The 21,167-nt window shown below is 41.8% G+C and overlaps 1 pseudogene; it reads right to left on the bottom strand.

Annotated features, from left to right (window-relative positions):
* Nucleotides 1-4,451: 4,451 nt before the first annotated feature.
* On the bottom strand, nt 4,452-13,731 carry LOC125344989 (annotated as a pseudogene).
* Nucleotides 13,732-21,167: the final 7,436 nt, after the last annotated feature.

Below are 21,167 nucleotides of genomic sequence, written 5' to 3'. Positions count from 1 at the left end.
AAGCAGGAAAGTCCAAGAGATTTTCATCTCACATAAACTACTCAGAAAAGGCCAGAAGTGGTTTGGGGACTCAAGTGGTAGAATCTTAACTGAAAGAGTTAAGGAATGGCTCCCAGGCCCTGAGTGCAAGCCCCCACCCATATCGGCACTTATCCACAAAAATATGCTATAGAAATGTGAAATGTTACATGAAAAATCCAATGTATATAAACAAATATCTCCTAGGTACTGGGCTGTTTGGCCGGGAGAGGACAAGGAGAGTAGCATATTCTCTATCCTCCTCGAGTTTTGGGAGCTCATGGGCTGGAGAGAAGGGTGCAAAGCCACGTATTAAGCAATGTGTAACTGTAGAACAAGACAAAGTTCTCTTTGGAGGAAGGGTTGGAGAGGAGTGGTCCACCCCCTACACTGTGGACTCTGCCAAGATGTCTGAGACCAGATGACATTAGAATCTTGAAAAGGAAGTAGTTTAATAGGCACACACAAACACGTCAAGGGAACTGCCTGTGCAAAAGAAAGAAGGAACAACCATGAACAACTCTAAACAACTGACCACTGTGGCATTTGAGAGTGTGAATGTGTGAGCCGAGGTTGAAAGGGGACATATGAAGCCACAGCTAGATGGTACAGTGAGCACTAAAACACAGCTAGGTAACAATGGAGCTGGTTGATAGCTTGCCTCTGCCCACCATAAGCTGTGAAGTACTATGAGCGTGTAGGTTTCTTACTTGACTTCCTGTGGCCTGAGTTCAGTTTTGAACACACTTCTATGAAAATCTCTAATCAGTTCCCTGGACTGGGGATCACCCTGGGCTGCATGGAGGTTCTCAGAATTAGGATTTTCCAGGCTAGGATCCTTGGTGAATCATCCTCACTTCTGTCCTGTCTAATGCCCATGGCTGCTGTGAGAGCAAGATATTGTTGCATCTATGGATGATGTCACTGATGCTGAGCCGAGAAAAGCTCTCAGGATGCCTCGGGCTGTCCTGAAGAAGAGTCTGTTCTGATCAGAACAATTACGTCTAGGTGCATGCTTTGTGCTGCTGCCACTGTCCTTTCTAGACTCTACCTACCCTGCTACTTCTCCAATTTATTGGTTTGTTCCTTCATGGTGACAGTCCTTGGGTTTGAACTCAGGGCCTCAGCACTATCTGTAAGCTTTTTTTTTTTTTTTTAAACAACAACAACAAAAGCGCTTTATCACTTGAGCCACAGCTCTGCTTCTGGCTTTTCTTCCCCCCCCCCCCCCCCCGAAGATAAGAGTCTCACAGGCTTTCCTGCCTGGTGTCCTCTGACTCCATTGCTCAGCTGGCTTCCTGGATCATTTGCAGCCTGCCCTGAGCTTCCCCTCGGCATCATTTCAATTGCTCCCAGGCAGCCCCCACTCCCACTCTCTCCTCTTACTTATTTGAAGCAGCAAAGCATCAGTCAGTGACTGGTCCGAACTGCTCTCTATACAGTCTGCTCACAAGGGGCCAGGCAGAAAGAATTGCCTTCTCACCTATACTCTCTTGGCCTTTGCACGTGCCTTTCAGCACTCTTTTCAGATTGCTCATTTGGTGTGATTTCCTGGGAGGCAGGGGCTCTGTCTGATGTCTTTGGAGTCTCTGGGCTCTGCTCCGTATCCAGTCTATAACTGATGCCTAGGAAGCATCATAGATAAGGGCATGGGAAGGATGGAAATTTGCTGTCTGGAAGAGCGTGTTTTCAGAGCAGAATGGTCACTATATGCTACCCTCTGGCCTGTATCTCAGTTTCCATTACACCAACATCTTCGTTCTGCACCTTTGTGAGGTTTTTTTTTTTGTTCTTTTGCTTTTTTATTTTTATTTTGGCTGGTCCTGGGGCTTGCACTCAGGGCCTGAGCATTGTCTCTGGCTTCTTTTTGCTCAAAGCTAGCACTCTACCACTTGAGCCACAGCGCCACCTCTGGCTGTTTCTATATATGTGGTGCTGAGGAATCGAACCCAGGGCTTCATGTATACGAGGCAAGCACTCTTGCCACTAGGCCATATTCCCAGCTCCCTATTCCTGCACTTTTACATTTGGTATTGCTTCTCTGTCAGTCTCTCCATCTTGTATCACCTTTTGTACACTTATTTTTGGTTGTATATTCCTAATTATGTAGACATGCCTGTTATGCTAGGTTTGTGTGCTTGGGACACAGACACTCAGGTAATACCTGTTTTCATTATTCTCTGGTGGCTAGATCAGAGACCTGAGATGAAGACTGCTCTTTACATTTCTTTGTTGAATATATTAGGAAACATTAGTTACCAGGAAAATGGGAAGTAGAAAAAGAAACATAACTCAGCTTTCTGACACAAGGATGTTTTCTATGGTCCACAGGCTAATTTTTTTTTTTTTCTGACAGAATTAAAAACTGATGAGACTTTCACTTTTTCCCTTAGGAAAATATTTATGGATTTCACTATCTTACTTGGATGGTAATTCTCCAATGTTTCTGCCTAAATGTTTCTCCTTTAATTTCATCCCAAGGCCAAGTACTAATGTTTGAAATGATTACTTTATGCTGGAGCAGCTAATTTACAATTTGAATTAATACAAGCACAGCTTGCATATGTATTCTCCTAAAAAAGTTTGAAATAACTTTTACATTCCAAACTTCAGAATTATTTACAAATATGCAGTGCTTGATTCAAAGTGGTCACCATTTTGGAGACCCAGGGCTTAAAAAAATTGAGGTCTCTCAAATCATTGGAATCTGCCAACTATTTTTGAAGACTTAACTATTTATGATGGATGGATAAACAATGTAGATTGCTCAGTAAATGTCACTGCTCATGCAATGGTTTGTGTGATTTAATTGTTTAATTATGTCCCTCAAGGACTCATTGTGATCAAAGGTTTGAGTCACAGGTTACCTCTATTGAGAGGTGGTGAAACCTTTGGGAGTGGAAATGGCTGCAAAGTTCTTAGGTTGCTGACAATGTGCCTTGAAAGGGATTGTGCGGCCGGCCTCTCCTCCCTTCTCCTCACCTTTTTCTTGCCTCCTCCCTCCATTCTCTTCCCATCTTCCTTCTCTTCCTCTTCTTTCTCCTCCTTTTTTCTCCTACATGCACCCCTGACATGATGTGCTACAATCTGCCACCCTCACCAGAGCTCACATCAATAAGGATGCCAGATCTTTGGACTTTGAACCTCCAAAAACTGCAAGCAAAATTAACCTTTCTTTCTTGGTAAGTAGACTATGCCAGTATTTGTAGTGATAGAAAGCTAACTAATACATTGGCCTATTACAAATTTCATTCCTTTTTACCCAATTGATCTCATTTATGTAAGAGCCATTTATAAAAATAATTCAACATAATCAGATATCTGCATAAACTAATGTAGTCAAAGCCCTTGTGAATTAGTAAGAAATGTAAATTTTAGGTATAATTGCCATGTACATGTAGTTGTAAATGAAGAAGTATGGACAAGTGAGATACAGTTGCCTAATATTTCTGTTAGAAATTAAACCTTTATGATTTTTCATATGAAGATAAAAAAAAAGGAGAGGAAAACATTCTACTTTCCAGATCCTTTTATATGCTAGGGACACTAATTCTTGTTCCTCAGAGAGTCCTTCCATTGGAGACAAGTGAAAAGGACCTAGCACCCATCAGCACCACTTTCCACAATGCTTTTCCTGCCTCCACTTCCTTCTGGCAAAGCTGGTTTGAAGGCTGAGGCTTTTGAAGGTGTCTTCAGGTAGTTAGCCTACAGTGACACTTTCCAAGACCCTTTGAAAGCCCTGGGCAGCTTTGACTCCTGGAGAAAAGACCAGGTTTCAACTTCAAATTATTCTTATTTAATTGTTATTATAAAGGTGATCACAGAGGGGTTACAGTCACATAAGTGAAGAATATATGTCCTTTTGGACAACGTCACCCCTTCCCTCACTCTCTTCCAGTGTTGCCTTCCCATCCCACCCACAAGTTGTATAGTTCATTTTCAACAGTGTCTAATGAGTACCACTGCTGCATTTGTTCAATCGTTTTTTTCTAATAAAAAATTGTATTTACTTAGAAGCATTCAGAATGTCAACAAAACAGCTGCAACTTTTTTTTTTGCAATTATAGAGTGGTATTCAGTTAACAGAACAACAATTAGTTCGTATAAGCTGTGTCAGACAACTGAAGATGAAAAAACGACCGTCCCTATATATAACTAATTTGTGCTGTGCACCAACAAGAACCTGCTTTACATTTCCATGCCAATTTACAAACCCCATACTGTACCAGGCAAGGTTAGTGGTGATTGAAAATACCACCAGGACAGGGCTATCTAAAGACACATTCGGTAGTGTGTTAATTATACAAAAAAAGACACTGTACAGTTTAAAAACAAATCTTACACAGCCTCACATTTCAATTTTTTTTCTTTAAAATGAGTGAGTTGTGTACAGGGCGGTTAAGTTCTTTATAGACAAGAAACAAAAACTGTGCTAGAACCAACTTATTCATCATCATCCTCTTCATCTTCATCCTCATCCTCTTCGTCTTCCTCTTTTTCCTCATCGTTTTCCTCTTCTTCCTCATCCTCTTCATCTTCCTCATCATCCTCCTCTTCCTTCGTTTTCTTGCTCTTTTCAGCCTTCACAACCCCACTTTTTGCTGCATCAGGTTTTCCTTTAGCTCGGTAGGCAGCAATATCCTTTTCATATTTTTCCTTCAGCTTTGCAGCCTTCTTTTCATAAGGCTGCTTGTCATCTGCAGCAGTGTTGTTCCACGTCTCTCCCGGTTTGTTCGCAATCTCACCAATAGGCATGCCGGGCTGTTCCCCTTTGATTTTAGGGTGGTACTCAGAACAGAACAAGAAGAAGGCCGAAGGAGGCCTCTTGGGTGCACTGGGATCCTTGAACTTTTTGTTTCCCCTTTAGGGGGGATGTAAGTTTAATCTCTCTTTCATAAAGAGCCTTGTCCGCCTTGGCCATGTCTTCAAGTTTCCCTTTCTCTTTAGCAGACATAGTCTTCCACCTCTCTGAGCACTTCTTAGAAAACTCTGAGGTTGACCGGAGCATCCGGGTGCTTCTTCTTGTGCTCCTCCTGACAAGTGTGCACAAAGAATGCATACGATGACATTTTGCCTCTCGGCTTCTTAGGATCTCCTTTGCCCAGGTTTAATTTTTCCTCCGCAAGGCACAGAGTTGCTTGGGGCCCATCTGGCTCTCACTTGCCCCTGCGCTATCTCTATTGAGTTCAATGTACTGCAATGGCTAGAAGAGAGGGTGCCAGACGCAGTCTCCTCACTCTCTCTGCTCTGTAACCTTGTTCACTCTTTGTCCTTCCATTTCTGTGCCTTCCCTTACATTCCCAAAGACATACAAATGACCAAACAGAACAAAAAGAAATTTATACTTTAGAGACAATATTAGAACATTTACTCTCCTGGCCCTAGAATTTGTTTCTCAGAATAATAAGGTAGATTAAATCAGGACTGTATTCTTCCCATAGCAGATGTACAGATATTAAAAAAGGTCAGTCATAACCTGTGTTCCTACTGCATTTCAGATATGACCATCTTCTTTTTGGCCTTCAAGTTCCTTCCAGATTCTGCCCTGCTCCCTCTGCTTCTTGGACCCAGCCACTTGTCCTCATTTGGCTCACTCTCTGGAAGGGCCTCAGGTACACCCTCTAACACACTAGAAAGTGGTTCCATGGAACTTATCATTTCTCCTTGCTTGAATATGGCTTGACTACTCTGTCTCTATTGGTTCTCCATGGCCCTTTCTTCCTTTTCTTCTCATTTTATACTTAGTCCTTGTCGTAGCACCATCTCTATTCTCTAGCTGGACCTTTATACTTGATAACTTATGATTGCTCTGGACTTATCTACTTTCTCCTCTCTACAACGGTAAACTCTTGGAGCAGGCACTGAAGGTCATTCAGGCCCAACAGAGTGTCAGACTCTACATTGGTATGGTTGATATTACAAGACCACATTTCCCAACTTCCCTTGAGGCTTGTTGCTAGGCAACAAAGTCATTATCTGTGTAATGGGAAAGAAAGTCATAGGTCCAATTTCTCCCCTATTTACTCAGAAGACAATCCCTAACCTACCTCTCTTAAAACATTTACTTTATTGTTATTATAAAATTGGTGTACAGGGGCCCAGGAATGTGGCTTAGTGATAGAGTGTTTGCCTAGCATTCATGAGGCCCTGGGTTTGATTCCTCATACCACTTAAACAACAATGTCAAAAGAAAAAGAAATAAGATTATACAATTAAATAAAATGAGAATGAATTTAAAAAATTTAATAAAGTTGATGTACAAAGGGCTTACAGTTTCATAAGACAGGCAATGAGTACATTTCATTTGTACAGTATTGTCCCAGGAACATAGTGGTGCCCATAGTTAACCTGACTGCATAGTCAAAGAAAGTAGCCTAAATGATTAAATATAGCCGTTTCACCTAACCTGGATCTTTTGCCTTGAAATGTTCAGGACGTAGAATAAACCTTGCTTTTTAAAGCCACTCTTTTTTTTTGTGGTCTATTATGTGGCTTAGATTTTAGCCTGACTGTTGTTGAATGAATAATTGAATCACCCAAAACTTGCCAATTTCACCACCATGCTATGGTACCACCATAGCATGGGAGAAGAAGACAAGAGAGGGGGTAGTCAGTACCATAAGTCACCCACGGAACACCTGGTATAGACTAGAAAATCACGCACCTTGGACTCCTCTATGCTGGCTGGGCATCTTCAATCTTGCCCCATCTGAAAACTCCTTCTTGGTTTGCAATGTTTCACTGGCCTGATGACAGATTTTGCTCTGCCATCCAAAAGAAACCAAGCTGGGAGGAATGCCACGAACTGTACAGCATGTAAGTAATGCTCTGCTGTAGGAGATCTTTTGTGAGACAGAAATACCATCTCACAGATGGTGGCATCCTGTGACCCACATCAGAGTTGACAGTTTCACCAATTTAATAGTGTTGTATTTACTTCCAAAGTGAATGCCTGTGACATATCATAACTGAACTTTCGGTGTTAGACAAATGTTCTCAAAACTCTGGTCCATCATGGCAGGTGGCTTTGTTTGTTGACTCAACTTTTGTAGAAGTATGTTAGTTGGGAGTGGTGATTTCCCAAAGAATTGTCAGTTATGGCTTTAATCTTCAGGGAAAAAATAATATCCTCTTTATCAGTAAACTTTCACCCTAGGTTGGTGTATTTTTTAAACTCTATTATATTCAAATATAGACACCTAAGTGCACCTGCTCCCAGAATTTAAAAAAAAAGGAGATGTTAAATTTCTAGAGCAATGTCTTCAGGAAACCGACACTGAAATGAGGATGGGGTATGTATGGAACTTTGTTCTAGAAACAATAGTTATGAGGTGGAGGAGGGATAAAACAGAATAGGGCAGACAGAAAAGTTGAACTGTAGTGAAGCCAAGTTAGGAGTAGCCCGTAGGCTGGGCCTTTATGTCCTCCCTTTTGTGGGTCATTAGATGTGGCTTCTCTAGATGTTCCTGGAGGACAGTGTAACCTCTGGGAGGGAGCACCCTTGGCTGACAAATCCAAGATAGTGATACAGTTGTGAACAATTAGCCCAAATTCCCAGATGCCAGCAGGAGCGCTGTGGTCCTTAAGTGGGGTCTCAGCTCCAACATGAGCACTGGAGTCAGAACAACAGAGGACATTCCAGGTCCTGGGTTCCAACCATTGTGCTCCCTGTTATATCTCTTGCACTTAGTCATATCTAGTACATAGTATATACTAAGAAAACCAAGGAAATAAATGAAAGAAAGAACATGTGTGATTAAGTAAGGCTACACAAACTAGGACACTTTTAACAAGTGGATCAAAAATTGGGGAACTTCCAACGCAGAGAATGAATCTTTATAGATGAATTAAACCACACGCATTATCATTAGCCTCACCATGCCCCAGTTTAGGATAGATTATGGAAAAATCTTCTGTGTTCACTCAAATAGTGAGGAAGATGGCAGATGAGCTTCTAAGAAAGAAGAAGTCAATGTATTTGGGAAAAGATATTCTTATGTGTGAACACATGGTATGATGGGGATGGATAATAGAGACAGAGATAATTGAAAATTGGGGCTTTTGTGTAAAGTCCTGTAGAAAAGATCTTTGCTAGAGTTACAGGCTGTGACTTCAGAGTTGTTGATTATAAATGGATAGGAATGAGGCATGGATGTGAGCTCCTGACCAGCTGGGAGAGGCTACATGAGAAGGAGCTCCCTGAAGCCCCTTCAATTTAGATAAATTACATTTTATACAAAATATGCTGCAGCATTGGGACCTGTGTGTAGATTGTCTTTTACAGTCTCCAAAACATGCTGAAATCCACAATCTTATTTGATGCTCAAATAAAACAAGAGTCTATGAGAATATACCAGTAACACAGACACACAAGAAAAAACACAAATGAAAAAAAATCTTAGCAAATGGAGTGTAACAATGTAAGTGGGATATACCTCAATAATTCAAGACTTCATAAACATTTGAAAATTAATCTCTGCAATTTAATAATTACATATTGAGGGGAGGAAACTTGTGATCATCTCAATAAATAGAGAAATGCTTCCCCCCAAACTCAGCCCCCTGGGTGAAGTACAACTAAAAGGGAACTTTTACAATCTGATAAGAGAATATTTATTTTAAAAATCTACAGAAAAATATTTTTGGTACCTCTCCTGGCACTTGAACTCAAGAACTGAGCTCTGTCTCGGAGCCTTTTTGCTCAAGGCTAGCACCCTACCACCTGAGCTACAGATCCACTTCTGGCTATTTTGGTAGTTATTTGAAAATAAGAGTCTTGTGGACTTCTTGCCTGGGCTGGCTTTGAACCGTAATCCTCACAGTCAGCCTCCTGAGTAGCTAGGATGAAAAGCGTGAGCCTCTGGTGCCTCACCAGGAAACTTATTTTTATTGTGAAATATTAAACCCTTTTCCCATGAGAGTACAAATATGAGAAGGAGATCCACTGTTACCATCCCAATTCAGAACTGTACTGGAGGTCTCTGCCAGTGCAATAAAGCAAGAAAAGAAACCATGCAGATTAGAGGGAAGAAGTAGAGCTAAAATTTGTATGCATCGCCATTCTAGAGACCAGCTAACTGCAGCTCAGGAGAGTGACTTGTTGTCCATTCAGTCAAACAAACAAAAAATAGTTATATGGGATGGGTATAGTGTTACATGCCTGTAATCTCACTACCCAGCTGGTGGAGATCAGGAGGAGTGTGTCTAGGGCCTTCCCCAGGCAAAAACAAGAGGCTCTATGTGAAAATAAAAGCAATAAAAGGCTACTACAAGATCAGTCTACAAATGCTGGAACTTTCATTTGGATATTAAAGGCAGACTTGTCATCTGTGGCACACCTGCTGCACAAACCAGGGTGGTATCTGGGATGGCCAGATAACATAGGAAGGTTTGGAAGGTTTATGAGGGTGGAGAAATCTATGTTTTTGTTTTTTTTTTTGCCAGTCCTGGGCCCTGAACTCAGGGCCTGAGCACTGTCCCTGGATTCCTTTTGCTTAAGGCTAGCACTCTGCCACTTGAGCCACAGCACCACTTCTGGCCATTTTCTATATATGTGGTGCTTGGGAATCGAACCCAGGGCTTCATGTATACGAGGCAGGCACTCTTGCCACTAGGCCATATTCCCAGCCCCCCTGTGTATTTTTAAAACTTCATTGGCACTGCAGGTGTTTGAGAGATTGCTAGCAGTCAGTGGTTGGTGAGTGGCAGCCTCTACAAGGCTAGTCTTAGGATCATAACTGGAAGTTCTGTAGACAGTTGCTAAGTAAACATAGTCTTGATGATAACTATTTTGTTTGATTGGCTCTTGAGCTTGAATGGTTCTTTGCTTGAGCTGGTATCTGTAACCTCTGTGTTTCTCTTTCTTGGCTCCGTCTTAATGGAGCATGACAAGGATGACTGCAATTTGTACAATAAAATTTCATAAGAGATATAAAAAAGATGAACCATCTCTTTTGGTATTAAAAAATTCAAAGTTTTAGTTACATGTCTTAAAAAAAGATCACCACTTCAATCAATACTGTATTGGAGGTCTTACCTAGTATAATTGGGCATGGGGAACAAAAAACATTCATACAGATTGGTACTGGATATTTTCCAGAAAACAAATGGCTATCATGAAAATGAAGATGAGGAAAGCTTACTGTTCTAAGATCAACTAATAGATCAGGCTTTAGCAACTGAAAACATGATTGAATTTAGAATATGTAGCACAGGTAAGCATAAACCATTTAATCAGTTTGTGATGGCAAAACTGAGGCCAATCATCAGCCTTTGACCCAAAGAAGGTTAAGGCTGGTGAAACACTTTTTTTCCTCCACAGCATTTCAGGAGGTTGAGATTTGAGGATCACAGTTCAAAGCCAGCAGGAAAATCCTTGAGACTCCTATCTCTAATAAACTATTCAGAAAAAGCCAGAAGTAGAAAAAGAAGCTCAGGGACGGAGGTTCAAGCCCCAGAACCAGCACAAATAAAATAGGAAGAAACTCAGAATCAAGAGGTGATGCAGGATGGAAAAGGCTTAGAAAAACATGTTGAGAAACCACAAACTAGGGTGAATATTTCATTCATTATAACTGAAACCCCGATGAGAAAAAGGGGGTATTGTGAATGATCACCCTGGGTCAACAGACATTAGTATCCCAATCTATAAAGGGTATAAAGGAATTTGGCATACTGGTACAGCAAGGTTTGGGCTCATTAAGCACATAAGGTGTGTGTGTGTGTGTGGGGGTGTCTATATATGTGTGTGTGAGTGCACACGCACATGTGCATGTGCATGCTGGTCCTGGGGCTTGACTTCAAGGCCTGGGCACTGTCCCTGAGCTTTTGTGCTCAAGATTAGCTCTCTGCCACTTGAACCACAGTTCCACTTCTAATTTCTTGTAAGTTTATTGGAGATCAGAGTATGTCAGACTTTCTTGCAATCCTCAGATCTCAGCCTCCTCACTGGCATGCCCTCGGCAATCACACAAGTTTTGTGGCATCTACTAAGGCACTAGTTTAGGCCTGAGGGACTCAGGACTTACAGTAAATGTTTTTGGCCCTGAAATCCCTATCAGGAAGGTAAGATCTGTGTTCCACCTTTGGACATTTCCTTATTCATACAGGTAACTATAATCAATAAGAACAGTAGACATTGTAGGCCCCATACTGAATAATATGAATAGTTTTTATTTAATAATATGACAGTTCTAAGGGTCACCTAGCTGGGAAGTAATTAGCTGAGAGGGGAACAATGGTGCTGCCTTTTTTCTTTTGGGTCACGGTCATTTCAAGGATCAGGAGTCTAGCATAGGGTAAGTAGACAGTGAGACAACATGAGAGGGGGAATAGGAAGACCTCTTGCTGGCTCTGACCGCACATTGGAGTGCACAGTGGCTCTTGGCAGCTGCCGGGGCAGACATGACTCCAGCTTTTGGCTTGGAACAACAGCAGGCTCGATGTGTTTATTATGGAATTGTTATTCTGTGTGGACCAATGCCCACTACAAACGGGAAACGCATCCCTCTGCATACCTGGATATAATTCCTTTAACCACCAAGTCATCAGTTGGCCAGGCAGCTCACACTTAATTCTATCTCTTTCCATCAGTCAATCAGAGGGCCTCCTTAATTATTTTTTATTGCGTTTCTCTGAACTCCTTTCAATTTGCTGGCATATCACTTTTCGGGTAGTAGGATACCAGAAGTGTTCTTCAGAGAAATTATAATCTCCTGAGCATGATGTAATGTTTGGCCTAGGAAGTTGAAAATCATAGCAGCAGTGTCGGCTGCCACTGGTATCATAACTTGCGATCAATTTGGTTTGCTCTTTTTTTTTTTCCATTAGGTAAGTACATAACTCAAAATCAACAAATTCATATCTGGAATTTTTAAAAGTATATTTGTGTATTCATGTGCATTAAAAGCAAAAATAAGAAAGCAAGTTTGGAAACAAGGTTCAACAAGTAAGAATTTCTAGGTTTTTGCTCACTTATCAAACACCCACATGTAACAGACCCCAGTTCCTAGCATCAAGAAGAACTGGGGCTGGGCACAGTCCCTGTGCTCTTCAGCTCAAGGCTAGAGCTCTACCACTTTGAGCCACAGAGCCACTTCTAGTTTTCTGGTTTGGAGATAAGAGTCTCAGATTTTCCTGCCTAGGCTTGGCTTTGAACCACAAACTTCAGATCTCAGCCTTCTGAGTAGGTATGACTACAGCCATGAGCCACCAGCACCCAGCTCATTGTTAATATTTTGTCTATTAAAAATTACTTGTTTCCTGTAAGTAACTTGTAATGATTTACCTTTTGTGTTTCTATTTGTCGTTTGATAGCTTTCTTTTCTGGTAATAGGACCCATTTGTGAGTCAGGTGGTAACATGTTTGACTTGGATTTTTATTTTAAATGTATTTTGACATGAATAACCATAATAAATAAGGCATCATATTAAAATGTTTACAATTTTATATCTTTTTCCATAGTAAAATGGAAGGCTGAATTAATTTAGAGTTCTAAACAACAACTTGACTTCCATTTCATGACCCCATTTCACTCAAATTTAAGGTACTGTGCTTTTGTTGTTGGATGAGTATTTAAAACTTTGTTAGCACATATATAAGCATATTTACAGGGTTTATGAAGATATAGACAAACAAAATGACGGAAGAATGGTATATTCAACAGAGGCCTGAAATGGAACTTCAATGAACAATGGATTTACTGTTTAAGAAAATAAATACCAAGAAACTGAAACATATGCTGGGGGAGAGGTCAAGGCAAGGCAGAAAAATGGAGGGAGGAAGAGTGAGTGAAAACAGTCATGATATTCAATGTACATGTCTGAAAACAGAACCAGGCAACCTGAAGGGATGAGCGGGGTTGGGAGATTGAGAATGCGTGGGGATGGAAGGAGAATGATGAAAGGGGTGATATTGATTATGATACATTGTGCTCAAAAACTGACCTGTCAAGTGAAAATCTTTTGTGCACTACTTACAGATTTAAAAAAAATTGTTAATATTTAATGAAAACACAAAACACAGCTTCTTATGGGTGAAAGGCTGTAGCTTGCAGAGTCTAATCATGTATAATCAGATCTGGTGACCCATCTTTTCTTGTCTAGGTCAGGATCTGGGAATGACCTCCGAGGAAGACAGCTTTCACCTTGGCTTTGTCCACAGTTGCAGTTGCTGTTTTCTGAAGCCCCCAGATCTCATGATGGGGTGCAGATTTAGGTGATGTTTTCAGTCGTCACAGATTACTTCCTCTTGGAATTTAGACCTATAAAAGCATTCTTAAATAATTTTTTCATGATGTTTGAATTCATTTGAATCCAGGCCCTAGTGCTGGCCTCATTTTTTTTTTTTTTTGCAAGGTCAACCTTACTCAGGAATGGGAGAAAGTGATTCAGGATGTAGATTTTATTAGTGCCTTCTGTTTGCAAATGAATGCAGGTCACGTTTGTTGGTGTGTGACTCTGGTTGAAAACATCACCCCCATCACCAAATGGAACCCTAAGAACTTGCCTGCAGAATTGCAACAATACCCTGTCTTGCAACTCCTCCGACTTTGTGTCTTTCTGTAATATACAGTATAATTTATAAAAGTGTGAGCAACTGTGGAATTGTTCTCCTAATAGATTCTGAAGATTCCAATTTCCATTCTGCCACACAAGACTGAAAATCCACTTGTGTTCACTTATCTGTAGCTGTACCTCATCTCCACGCTGCATCGAGAATCAGGTTCAGGTGCAGGTTAAGAGCGCACATCTACCTACTGAATATGGGACTTATTAAATATCTCCCCACAATTAACATCACCATATCAATAAGAATTATCATTAGGTCCTGTCAATCAGGTGCTGAATTTTGCTTCAGGGAAACAAAACAATTTAAATTATAGCAAGTGCTCCCCTTCTTCTTCTTCCCTGTTTTTTACATGCTTCTCTTTAAATTGGATAATTATGTGGCTTTTCATTAGATTCCTCTAAGCATAATAGATCACGATATTCACCCTTTGACCTTGGTGATGAATGTCTCTGGTGAAAGCATGTGACAAGCAGCATTCTAATGAGAACAAAATACTGAATAACTGGAAATCTTGTATAATGAAAGGAGAAAGCAGGAGGGAAACATAGCAACCCTTAAGGTGGGTGCACAAAATGTATCTGAAATGTAGTAATGATAGATGCTGAGAAGGGAAGGGCCTATATGGGTCCTAATCATGTGTGGATGGAAACACTGAAGTTTTTTTTTTCTCCTCTGATATATATAAGAAGAAGACAAAACAAAACAACAATAATAAAAAAGCACAAAGAAATGAGAACCAGACATTTCAGAAAAGCTGTGCATTAGAAGAGTCTCAGGCTCAGCTGAATTGCAAGCACAGATGGAGTGAATCCGCCGGCCTGCGGGGGATTCAAACGACTTGCTGCATCTTGAACACCTGCAAATGTCAATCTGAGGGCACCTCTCTTTTTATTGTTGTCTTTATGGGAGTCCAAATGGGAGTATAGCTTAAAAAGGAAACAGTTTGCTCTTGGGAAGTCTGTTATCTTCTTGGGGCTATGGTAGGACAGAAGTGATGGGACACTCAGTCTCCCCACTTCTCTCTGTTTTGGGCCGAGGGAGCTGATGTAATCCTAGACATCTATAATCCCAGCTAATCAGGAGCCTGAGATCAAGGGGTCATGGTTCAAAGTCAGCCTGGTCAGGCAAGTCCATGAGACTCTTATCTCCAATTAACCACCAAAAAGCTAGAGTTATATAGCTTTAGTGGTAGAACACCAGCCTTGAGCAAAACAGGGAAGTAACAGTGCTTAGGCCCTGTATTTAAGCCCCAGTACCAACACAAAAAGAAAGAGAGAAATGAAGAGAAAAAAATGGATGGAAGGAAGGAAAGAAGGAAAGGGTAGAAGGAAAGAAGAAGGGTGGAAGGAAGGAAGGAAGGGAGGAAGGAAGAAAGGAAGGAAGGAAGAAAGGAAGGAAGGAAGGAAGGAAGGAAGGAAGGAAGGAAGGAAGGAAGGAAGGAAGGAAGGAAGAAAAGAAACAGAAGCCTGCCTGACTGGAGCTGGGGCACTTCCTACATCTCCAGAGTCCTCAGTCTTTGGTGTGAAGGGAAGGTGAGCCATTCTAAAGGGGGTCCTGTGATGTAGATGGAGTTAAGGACAAGCTAGCAGCCTCTAGCTTCTCGTTGTGTCATCCCCCAAACCCCTACACACCAACTTTCTTGATTAACTATTCCTTGGCTGACCCATGCACAGCATGCACAGCTTTCCTCCTCAGAATGATGGATGAGAAATTTCTTCCCAAATCAGTGTTGATAGTGTGATATGCCCGGAGACAATGGAAACTCATTTTCTCTAGGCTTTGTAGATGCTTGCCTTTCCATGTGACTTCAGTATGTACAGTGAAAGAACAGTCTGTTGGAAACCCATCTATGAAAGATATGAGTCTGTGGAATCATCTAAGCCAGAATTACCTGTTAAATATGCACATGAGGCTATGCTTTGAGAGGGAGGGCCGAAGAAAATATGGGGATTATTATATAACCAGTATATGCCCAGTGCTCTGTCGGGCCTTTTGTTCATATTGTCTAATTTACTTCTCCCATCAAATCTCATTATCCCAGGAAGTGACCCAGTCAGACCCAGAATGCCAGGATAGAAAGATAGAAGTTTGACCACAGGCTGTGCTAACTCCGGAGTCCACGTTCTTTCCATTAAGAGTAATGAAGATCACAGCATGGTGTCTCTAGAGAGCCATGCCAACCCTGACCGTTTCCCCAGCTTACCTTTCCAGGCCTTGATGGCATTAACTTGGATTATATGGACTTAATGTGACCATCATTCTTGCTAGTTGTACAATGGACTTCCTTACCAGAAAGCAGGGCAAAAACAAAACAGCTGTTTCCTTAAATTGATTTCTTCCTGTAGACTGAAGTGTGAGAGAAGAATTTTCTATGACCGATAGCTATGTTTATGGAGGATTAGGGAACTGACTACTTTTGTTTAGCTATGGAGTTGATCTGCTTAAAGTAAAATTCACCCTGAGCCCTCATTTCCGACCTCTACCAGGTGGATTTACATGGAGACATCCTCACTGCTGACAAGTCTTCACCTCTAGCCACAAGAGCCTGCCAGGAAGAGAAATATCGAAAGTCCATTTTGAGCTCTCAGCTTGGGATTTACCTGTGATTTGTCTTGGACATCAGGCAATTACTGGAATACAGAGCTGAATAAGAAGGGTGAGAGGGGAGGCCCTGCCTCTCCAGCAACATGATCATCTTTGCATTAGTCACTGTTAGAGACATTTCTGCTTCATGTTCACAGCTCAGCTGCACAGAAGAGAGATGTTTTAGCTTCTCCCTTGTTACCCATATGCTGAGACAACTGGAAAAAATGGGAAATAGTAGTTGTAAGTTCTTGAGGGCTCCAGGAAGTATCCCCAAGAACTCTATAAAGAGGTGCCATCAGCGCTTTCACTGCCATGGGCCAGGTTCATTTCCCAGTTAGGGAACAACAACAACAAAAAGAGGTGCCATCATGCTTCTCCAAGACTCAGACTTTTAACACAAAATAGATCAGCGTAGTCTACTAGAGGCATCTAACAGAGCCGGAATTACTCCCAGGCCCACATACTCCAATGCCATCCACTTGAACCTTGTACTAGCAGATTGAAAGAAAGGATGTTCTGATCAGAAAGAAGAGCTGTCCACAGAGACAGGATGCAGAGTCTCACATGCAAGTGTTAGGTGGGAGAAGCACTGACTTAGTTCAACCTGTACTGCTTGAAAGATGTATCTCCAATATAGTCATAAAAGCTGCAGATATCATATGTCTGTAATTGATAGATTTCCCCAATGCAAGTCCCTTGGGGAAGAACATTTAGTCTCCTATGGCACCACTGGAAAGCATAGATGCTCCCATCTTTCCTCAGAGCTTACCAGCAACCTTTAGATGGCTCTCAGTGCCTTTCACGAACATTTGTTTAACAGAAGGTAGAAGAGTCAGGTCAGGGTATACCTAGTAGTGGCTTCTTGCTTCATGCCATCCTCCTGATATTCAGCCTGGCCATGAAGGTCCAAGCCAGTCGTTATTGTGATGAAATCTTGCCAGGGATCTGAGAACTGCCTTGGGCAATGGGACTACATGGTGGGACAGACCTACCCTTTTTTTGTCAATCATTGGGCTTGAACTCAGGGCCTGGGTGCTGTTCCTGAGTGTTTTTTGCTTAAGGCTAGTGTTCTACCACTTTGAATCACAGCACCACTTCTGGTTTTCTGGTGGTTAATTGGAGATAAAAGTCTCATGGACTTTCTTGCCCAGACTCATCCTCAGATCTCAGCTTCCTGACTAGCTAGGATTATAGGCCAGAGCCACTGTGCTCTGGCAGAACTACCTTTACTGTTTCCTTCCCTCTTTCACTTCCCTTATCTTCCCCTTTGCATAAATGCTCAGTGGAACAAACTGGTAACTTGGTTGAGAAGCTGAGTGGGTCTTGAAGGTGCCTGTAAAGGTTTGAGGATACTTCCTGACTGATGGAGACTGGCTGGAGTAGAGGGGATGATGTCATCCACTCCTTCTATCCCAATGAGTTCCCTACTTCCTATTTCTTTGGCAAGTACCTCCTTTATGACTACTTTCTAATTGTACTGTCTGTTCTGCAGTAAAAGGAACCTGAGTTCACTAAACAACTAGCATTTTCAGAAGCTAGCTCTTGTCCTCCAACAGCCGGTTCATCCTATTTTGGTTGTCTAGCCAGATGTAACCAGAGCGTAGAAAACAAAAAAGGAACATTAGCACTTTAATTAGTATAGTTGTAGTCTGATGTGAAATAATATACCATGAATATCCATTTTGACAAAGTACAAATAAAGTGCCATTGAAAGTAAGAGGCATACTTTGTCCTAAGAAGTATCTGGACGTTTCTTCTCTCTAGACTCATTATCAGAACAGCACAGCTTCTGGCAGTCTCTCATTCTGATGATTTTTTCCCCTCTAAACTGAACTTAAGGAAAATGAGTTCTTCAACAAAGAATACGTAATTGGTATTGGGTTCAACTCTGCTGAATCCAGGGCTCAGCAGCAGCAGGGCTCACATCCCAGGAAATATTCTTTTGGGAGGACTTTACCAGCCATGTACAGAAACCTGTACCCAAACTAAGTGGAACTTCAGGGCTGAAACTTGTTATTTCTTGGTTCATGCAGTTTATCGCTTGTGTCATCATCCTGGTTTGAGAGCAGTAATCAGATGACTGAACTGTTCAGTGGAGCTGGTGACTCCCCATGGTCACACAGCCAGTGAGAGTTTCCTGTTGTTGTTGAGAATGTTGTTTTATGGCAGTTTTTACCTTAGGCAGGAAGTGATGGTGACAGACAGAACCCAAAGTTTGTGTGAATTGCATGTGCCTATAGGAATACACTGGGGAGATGGGGTTGATAGACATTAGGACAGTAGAAATTGGACTGTGACCCCCCTCCCTCCCATCCTGACTCCTCCACTTTCCAAATGTGCCCTGGGAGGTTCATAAGGATGTGGCTGGATTAGACATTCCAGGAAACACCACGGTAGACAATTTGTCATTTATTGCCTAATTACTGGAACTCGTTGGATAATTACTAGTGCTCTGTGGTGCTCTCTTTGGAGACCTGGCCTGAGTCTTCTCCAAGTCTGAACTTTCAGAGATGAACCCCAATCAATAGAGCGCTGAGTAATGGAGAGTTTCTGTCGGAGAGCATTCTAGTCATAGGATTCATGCCAATGTCCACACATGTCAATATTTAAAGGGGGGCACTTCCCCTGAGATATAACGGGTACAGTCTGCATTTGTGATACCTTATGCCTATCATTTCAAGTAAGTCATTTGGCTTTCCAACAAGGACATCCTTTTATTTTACAACATGCAATATATTTGTAACGACCTGTCATTTTTCTGAATTCAGTTCACCACCCTTGCAGGGCAGAGAAGGACTACCATAAAGGCAAGAAGGGTGCCAAGGGCAGCCTGTCCCTCTGAGAACTTGTGTGAAAAAGAGGAGGGGAAGGAAGGAGAAGATCAAACTAAACAGCTCAGAATAGCCCAAGATGGCCTCCATCATGGCTGAGCCCAGCCAACCTCTAGGGCACCACGATCAGGTGTAGGGATAAAAGTTGTGATTTCAGCCTGGCACCTGTGGCTCATGCCTATAACCCTAGCTATTCAGGCTGAGACCTGAGGATGGCAATTTGAAGCCAGTTAGGGTAGAAAACTTTGTGAGACTCTCATCTTCATTTCACCAGCAAAACAAACAAACAAAAATACCCAAAGAAACCCAGAAAGTGGAGGTGTAGTTGAAGTGGTAGAGCTGCCCAGCCTTCAGCAAAGGGGCCAAGGGAGAGCCTGGGGCTCTGAATTCAAGCCCTAGTATTGTATGCAAAAATGTTGCAATTTCAGAGGGATACTAGGTTCAATGTTTAATGAGCAAGTACTATGTAAACCCCAAACATCCATTCTTCATCCCATATAATCATTGCAATAACTCTAAGATTGCTTTACTTTTCCCATGCTACTCTTTAAGAAAGCTTAGATTTAGGACATTGAAAAACTTGGCCCAAATCACACAAGGAGCAAATGGAAGAATTGAGACTTATTGTGGCAACAACTGCCCTCCTAGCTTGATGGATAGTGACTGTGGTTATGGTCAATTAGTTTTGTTTTGGAGGGAGGCAATAGGGCAGCTGCTGGCTCTAGAAGACTCTGCCCAGGCAAGGGAATAGAAATAAACTCATCTTGGTAATCCTGCTGGGTGTGGGGATATAGGAAAAATAGATGCTGTTCCTAGCCTGTGTACAAGTAGCTTTTGTAGCATCTGGGGGAAGTTTCAAAGCTTTATGTGTTGAGTTACTCAGCAGTGGATACTTGGAGCAGAGATAGCTTTTGTGATGCTTTTGATGACAGATACTTTATAGAAGTAAATTCAAATAAATATTGTTCACTTTGGAGATAACTGAGATTATTGGAGAGTACTGAGCTCCTACCACCTACTGAGCCTTGACACAGGAACGTGAAAAACAATGTCCCTGCCTGATGTGAGTTTATATTTTAGTGGAGAGACAATGGATAAATAAACAAGGAAGATCTGGCTTGGCTAAGGGTAATAAGTTGAATGAAAGTAAGTGACTTAGAGGGATGATGTATATATAAATTTATTTTGTGTGTGCTAGTATGGGGCTTGAGCTCAGGGCCTCACACTCTTGCTTGGCTTTTTTTTTTTGTTCCAGGCTAGAGACACACCTTCACTTCTGGCTGGTTAACTAGAGATAAGGGTCTTACTTACTTTACTGCTTGGGCAGTCTTTGAATAGTGATCCTCAGAGCTCAGCCTTCTCTGTAGCTAGGATTACAGGTATAAGCACCAATGCTGAGCAGTATGTGTGTTTTGTATAGAGTGGGTGGGTTTTGTACAGAAGAAGGAAAGCTTCACTATTAGATGACTGAGCAGGAGGAACTGGAGGAGCCACGAAACTGCGGGAATTGCATTACAGTGTGAATGCAAGCATTGTGAAGCAGGTTCTTCAGGATTTTAGATTTTAGAGGTTGAAGAAAGTGGGTCAGAGCAATCTGGAGACAATGAAGGAGCATCTGGGAGCCAAGTGAAGGAAGCTGCCAGAGTTCAAGTCTGATCAGAGCAAAGAGCTGATCATGGCATTTAGCAACACAGTAGTCATTGATGACTGGTCTGTTGAAGGCTGGCAGCAAACGCCTGAGTGGAATGGCTTCCAGGACAAAGGGGAGGAGAAGGCAGCTGAGTCAGTCTTCCAGTGCAGAGACAGCTTCTTTCTTTCTTTCTCTCTCTCTCCATCCTTCCTTCGTTCCTTTGTTCCTTCCTTCGTTCCTTCATTCCTTCCTTTCTTTTCCCTTCCTTCCTTCCTTCCTTCCTTCCTTCCTTCCTTCCTTCCTTCCTTCCTTCCTTTCTTTTTCTTTCTTTCTTTCTTTCTTTCTTTCTTTCTTTCTTTCTTTCTTTCTTTCTTTCTTTCTCTCCTTCTTTCTTTCTTTCTTAAAACCAAGACAGTCTTTCTATCTAGCTCATGATGGCCTCAACTTGAGGTCCTTTTGCCTCAGCTTCCCTGGTGCTAGAATTATAGGTATGTACCTGGCAACATAGTTTTTTTAAAAAAAATTGTTATTG

This window comes from Perognathus longimembris, chromosome 2, assembly GCF_023159225.1.
Source record: "Perognathus longimembris pacificus isolate PPM17 chromosome 2, ASM2315922v1, whole genome shotgun sequence".
Classification (NCBI taxonomy): Eukaryota; Metazoa; Chordata; class Mammalia; order Rodentia; family Heteromyidae; genus Perognathus; species Perognathus longimembris.
Note: the sequence above shows the minus strand (reverse complement) of the source record. Positions and strands in the feature narration are given on the sequence as shown.